Here is a 6121-nt window from a genome sequence, read left to right on the forward strand (position 1 = left end):
TGCATCCATTACAGGAAGGATATGGAGGTTTTGGCAAGGATGCAGAAGAGGCTCACTAGCTTGCATGAGAGGGAAGTAGCTATAAGGAGGGATTGGGTGAAGTTGGATTGTTTTAGATTTAGATTTAGATTTAGAGATACAGCGCGGAAACAGGCCCTTCGGCCCACCGAGTCCGCGCCGCCCAGCGATCCCCGCACATTAACACTATCCTACACACACTAGGGCCAATTTTTACATGTTACCCAGTCAATTAACCTACATACCTGCACGTCTTTGGAGTGTGGGAGGAAACCGAAGATCTCGGAGAAAACCCACGCAGGTCACGGGGAGAACGTACAAACAGACGGCGCCGGTAATCAGGATCGAACCTGTCTCCGGCGCTGCATTCGCTGTAAGGCAGCAACTCTACCGCTGCGCCACCGTGCCGCAAATTTCTTTGGAATGCGGGGGTTGAGGGGAGACCAGGTAAAATTATGAGAGGCATAGATAACGTAGACGGGCAGAATTTATTTCCCAGGCTGGAATCATCAAATACTAGAGAGAGTAGCTTTAAGGTGAGTGTGGGAAAGTTCAAAGGGGATGTACGGGGCAAGTTATTTTACACAGAGTGGTAGGTGCCTAAAACAGGTGCCTAAAACACACTGTCAGGGGCGTTGGTGGTATAATAGTGGCAATTATGAGGCTTTTAGATAGGCATATCAATGTGCAGGGAATGAAGAGATACGGGTCTTGTGAAGGTAGAAGCCATCATAGATATCATGGACTGAAGAACCTGTTCTTGTGCTGTACTGTTCTTTCCTGTGTAGTTAAATCAACTGAATACAAAACATTTAATATGTGTATGTGCTGGAAATGAGCTTAATACAGTTAAGATCATAAGATCATAAGTGATAGAAGCAGAATTAGGCCATTTGGCCCATCAAGTCTACTCCGCCATTCAATCATGGCTGATCTATCTCTCTCTCTCCTAACCCCATTCTCATGCCTTCTCCCCATTACCCCTGACACCTGTACTAATCAAGAATCTACCAATTTCTGCCTTAAAAATATCCACTGACTTGGCCGCCACAGCCTTCTGTGGCAAAGAATTTTACAGATTCACCACTCTTTGACTAAAGAAATTCCTCCTCATCTCCTTCCCACTCTTTGACTAAAGAAATTCCTCCTCATCTCCTTCCTAAAATAATGTCCTTTAATTCTAAGAGTATGACCTCTAGTCCTAGACTCTCCCACTGGTGGAAACATCCTCTCCACATCCACTCGATCCAAGCCTTTCATTATTCTGTACGTTTCAATGAGGTCCCCCCTCGTTCTTCCAAACTCCAACAAGTACAGGCCCACTGCCATCAAGCATTGCAGTTAAATACTGATGAAAAAAAATTGCAATAAAATTCTTATCCTGTGCGTGATTGGGTTGTCGAGCACTGTTCCAAAACAAGATTTTAAAATCAACATACTTTCCTAAACTCTTTATAGAATTTTCCAAATCTCCTTAAAAACCGTAAGAGTAACATTTACTAATTCATTCCACATGAAGGTTTGTTCTATAGATTAAGAATTGTAAGGGGTCATTTGAGAAGTGCTATTTTATTACCAGAATAGTGTTTTGTTAAATCTTATGATCTGTTATCTGAATCTGGCATTTCCTGCCAATCAGCCAAACAATTTTACAAACTAATGATTGCTTTAAGTACTTGCCAAACCCACCTGGTTTGTCAGCCTCATCAATCTACAAAACCTATCTTGCACGGAAGGTCCATACCCTTACGGAAGGAATTTGGGTTGTTGGCAGCTCAGATGTGACTCAAAAATAATGTCTCTGTGCTGTCAAGTAGGCTAACTGTCAGCTTGCAGCGAAACACACCCTAAAATGGCAACACTTGCAATTACGGTGGCGCAGCGGTAGAGTTGCTGCCTTACAGGGAATGCAGCGCCGGAGACTCAGGTTCGATCCTGACTATGGGCGCCGTCTGTACGGAGTTTGTACGTTCTCCCCGTGACCTGCGTGGGTTTTCTCCGAGATCTTTGGTTTCCTCCCACACTCAAAAGATGTACAGGTATGTAGGTTAATTGGCTGGGCAAAAATGTAAAAAATTGTCCCTAGTGTGTGTAGGATAGTGTTGATGTGCGGGGATCGCTGGGCGGCGTGGACCCGGTGGGCCGAAAGGCCTGTTTCCGCGCAGTATCTCTAAATCTAAAAAAAAAAAATCTACACACCTAAGTTCAGCTAAGTCAAGGTACGGCCCCCAAAAAAAACCCAGAAGATCCTTCATTTCCCTTTTTTCTCCTCCCTCCTTTCATTCCCTTTCCAACGTGTCTATCTCCTCCTATCCTGAAGGTTACCGAGGCTGACTCCATGATGGTGGGATGCCATATGAGGAGAAATTGGATTCAGAGTTTAGAAGAATGAGAGCCGATCTCAGTGAAATGCACTGGGCAGGATGGTTCCCCTGGCTGGGAAGGGTGGACTGGGGACAAGGGGTAATTGTCTCAGGAGATGGGCCAAGACATTAAGGACGAAGGTGAAGAAATCTTTCTTCACTCTTGAGGTTGGTGAACTTGTGGAGATGTTTGAAGCCAAGTTGCCTTAAATATTTTAGAAAATGGATCCATTTGTAGAAGCAAAAGGTATTTGTGGTACGGGAAGGCAGCGAAGGTAGAGAATGAAGACAGAGGATCAGCCAGGATCATATGGAATAGTAGCACATGCTTTGCGTCCAATTCCATATCCATCCCTGAGAAATTTAGCAAGGAAAATGCCTGCAATGAATATGTTATCAAAAGATGAAAGAAAAGGTGCTTTTATGTCAAGAATCATGGTATACTCTGCACTCAGTTTTTTTCCGGCACAGTGGCGCAGCGGTAGAGTTGCTGCCTTACAGCGCCAGAGCTCCGGGTCCCGAGTTTGATCCTGACTATGGGTGCCGTCTGTACGGAGTTTGTACGTTCTCCCCATGACCCGCGTGGACTTTCTCCGATATCTTCGGTTTCCTCCCACGCTCCAAAGACGTACAGGTTTCTAGGTTAATTGGCTTGGTATAAATTGTCCCTAGTGTGTGTAGGATAGGGTTAATGCGTGGGACTCGGTGGGCCGAAGGACCTGTTTTCACGTAACTCTAAACTAAACTGACATAGGATAATGTCAAACAATCATCAAAAATATTTTGTGTAAAAGAAAACAAACTTTAATTAAAGAACTTCTTTTAACTCACAGCAAAGTTGATCCAAGAAACAAATAAATAATTTTAATAAATCAATTTAATTAATAATTCAAGATAGCAAATCTGTTAAATAAATCATTTAAAATTAAACCCTCATGTAATTCTTAAAATCCACTTCATGTCGCTGGAAAATATTTAATAACATTAAGTGTTTTAACAAACATATTAATCTGTATGTAAAATCAGGAATACATTTCAAGAAGGCACTACTGTTCTTCCCAAATAGCATTTTTGTTCAGTTCAGTTTAGTTTATTGTCCCGTGTACCGAGGTACAGTGAATAGCTCTTCTTGCGTGCTGACCAGTCAGCAGAAAGACAATACATGATTACAATCGATCCATTTACAGTGCATAGAAATGTTGCCGTAGGAATAGAGATTTTAGAGTGTGGAGCGGCTGTAATATGTGATTGTAGATCTGCTTCTGTGGCTGGCACGCAAATAGTTATCTATGTCGGGCACCATCTTGGAGGGAAACATATTGTTAGTATTCTCATTTTAAGAATCCATCATTGTCTTAAAATCTACACTGGCAATCACCACAGTTTACACACACACACAAGCAGAATGATACAAACAAAGATGGTTGATATGTGTGACAAAGCTCAAATGGAATTTCTTCCTGCCATGAAAGACTTGAAACATGCTTTTATCGAGACTTGGAGTGCTCCGTTCCTTAACACCATTAATCTAGCTCGATCCAAGGATATCTATCACATTAGTCATAACGCACTGGCACAGTGGTAGAGTTGCTGCCTTATAGCAGCCAGAGATCTGGGTTCAATCCTGACTACGGGTGCTGTCTATATTGAGTTTGTACTTTCTCCCTGTGACCTCGTGGCTTTTCTCCGGGTGCTCTGGTTTCCTCCCACACTGCAAAGATGTACAGATTTGTAAATTGTCCCTCGCATGTAGGATAGTGCCAGCCAATGGAGTGAATACTGGCCAGTGCAGACTCGGTGGACTGAAGGGCCTGTTTCGGCCTTGTCTCTCTCATCACTAAAGAAAACTACCTATTAATTACAGAGAGATTACTGACCACAACAGCAACTTTACTAACCACAATGAACATTACTAATACTTGACCTTCCTATTAAAAGAGCTGGTAGAAAAATACTGCCAAGCAGATGATTTTTTAAAAAGAAATCGGCATCCTGTGTAGATAAAGAATGCATAACTATATCTTTCACTATGTCAGTGTATTTATTTGTCAGAGTCTGTGGCAACTCACTAATTATAGGGTGTATTTGAAATGTTCTAATTCTGACGGTTGTAATTACATTGTGCAGTAAATCCAGATACTCACAATTTGAAGGAAATGTAAACCTTCCATTCCAAGAACCTCAGGTAACTGTATATTTCTTCTTGTAACTTGATCAGTGGAATAAGATTAAAAATACACCAACCTTTCTGAATTTTCAATTTTAATCCACTCTGCTCAGTATCTCCTCGAGCATTTATTTGTTTTAGGTCTTGTAGCATTATCTGCAGTAGGGATTAAGTGAATAAAGATGTGCCGGGGGCGACTTTCAAATGTCTAATACCATTTACATAACCAAAATCGGGCACAGAATGGTGCTGTGAGACATTGCTGCACTGGTAGCTGGCTGTGGTTTTGAACCTGAGACGAGGCTTAAATGGGTTCAGCCTTCATGTCACGTCTGGAGGCCCATTTTACAATTGCAAAGCCCTTGTTACTTCCACTCACATTGCCTTCTTCTAACCCCATATCTGTGCATGGTACTGCTTGGAAGACCTCTATTCTCAGCACAAAGCTAAAGGGATCCTTGGTTGCAAGAAAACCGGATGGACATTTGGAACACATTTTTCTTTATGGTAGTCATTTTTTGGATTTTAAGAGGTGAGATTTCCAAATTGTATATGTTGCTGCTGTCGGCAATGGTAAGATGTGTTTTCAAGAGAGAGTTAGATTTAGCAGCTCTTAGGGCTAAAGGAATCAAGGGATTGGGGAAAAAGCAGGCACGGGGTACTGATTTTGGATGATCAGCCATGATCATATTGAATGGCAGTGCTGGCTTGAAGGGCTGAATGGCCTACTCCTGCACCTATTTTCCTATATTTTCTATGCTTCTAAATTAATGCAGTGTTTCGCACGCACATTGGATTTCTCTTACGTAATCAATCGTTTAAAAAAAACCTGGTAATACAAGTAAATGAGCTTTTATAAAAGATATGCTCGCACTCTACAATAATGCCACAGTGGCTATTTATAGATATATTAAAAAAATCAATACGGTCAAGTATCTCTCGTTAAACTTCTCCTCTGGAAAATGCAGCCGAAGGATTCTGAATCAGCCGTTCTGCCCAATTTCCCATTTCTCATCTGGCTAGCAGCATCTTGACAGGTGCGACTCACACCGATCGTCAAATAAAAGTCCTGAACCAAAAACCAAGTCTAACATTTCCCTTCTCGATGGGAATTTCTCATCACCACCCTGCCAGACCTTGCTCAAAATAGAGCTAAACATGTTCTCCAATATTTCTTTACATTCCAGATCAGAGAAGCAAGTGACATCTTTACCAGCTACATGGAAGGTGATCCTGCTATATTTTTGTAAGGCTGATTAAATGGGGCAACTATATTGGCCTAACATGGAGGTCATTGAAGAAAGTTTGGAAATAGTTGATTCCCACGGAACTGTTTCTAGGTGAATGGGTTTCATGGCTACAATGGAGTTAGACACATATTGGAACCATGTGGAGGACAGAATGGGAAATGCTTACTAGTCTGGTGCAATTCCAACTCAGGTCCGCAGATGACCATAGCAATTACTGGGCTTCACTCTGTTCTTCTCTCTGGTCACACTTGGCTGGTTAAAATAGACTAGTTCCTTTGGATCACATCGACCTAATCTTGCATGCCGCTGATTCAAAAATCCTG

This window comes from Rhinoraja longicauda, chromosome 17 (genome assembly GCF_053455715.1).
Source record: "Rhinoraja longicauda isolate Sanriku21f chromosome 17, sRhiLon1.1, whole genome shotgun sequence".
NCBI lineage: Eukaryota > Metazoa > Chordata > Chondrichthyes > Rajiformes > Arhynchobatidae > Rhinoraja > Rhinoraja longicauda.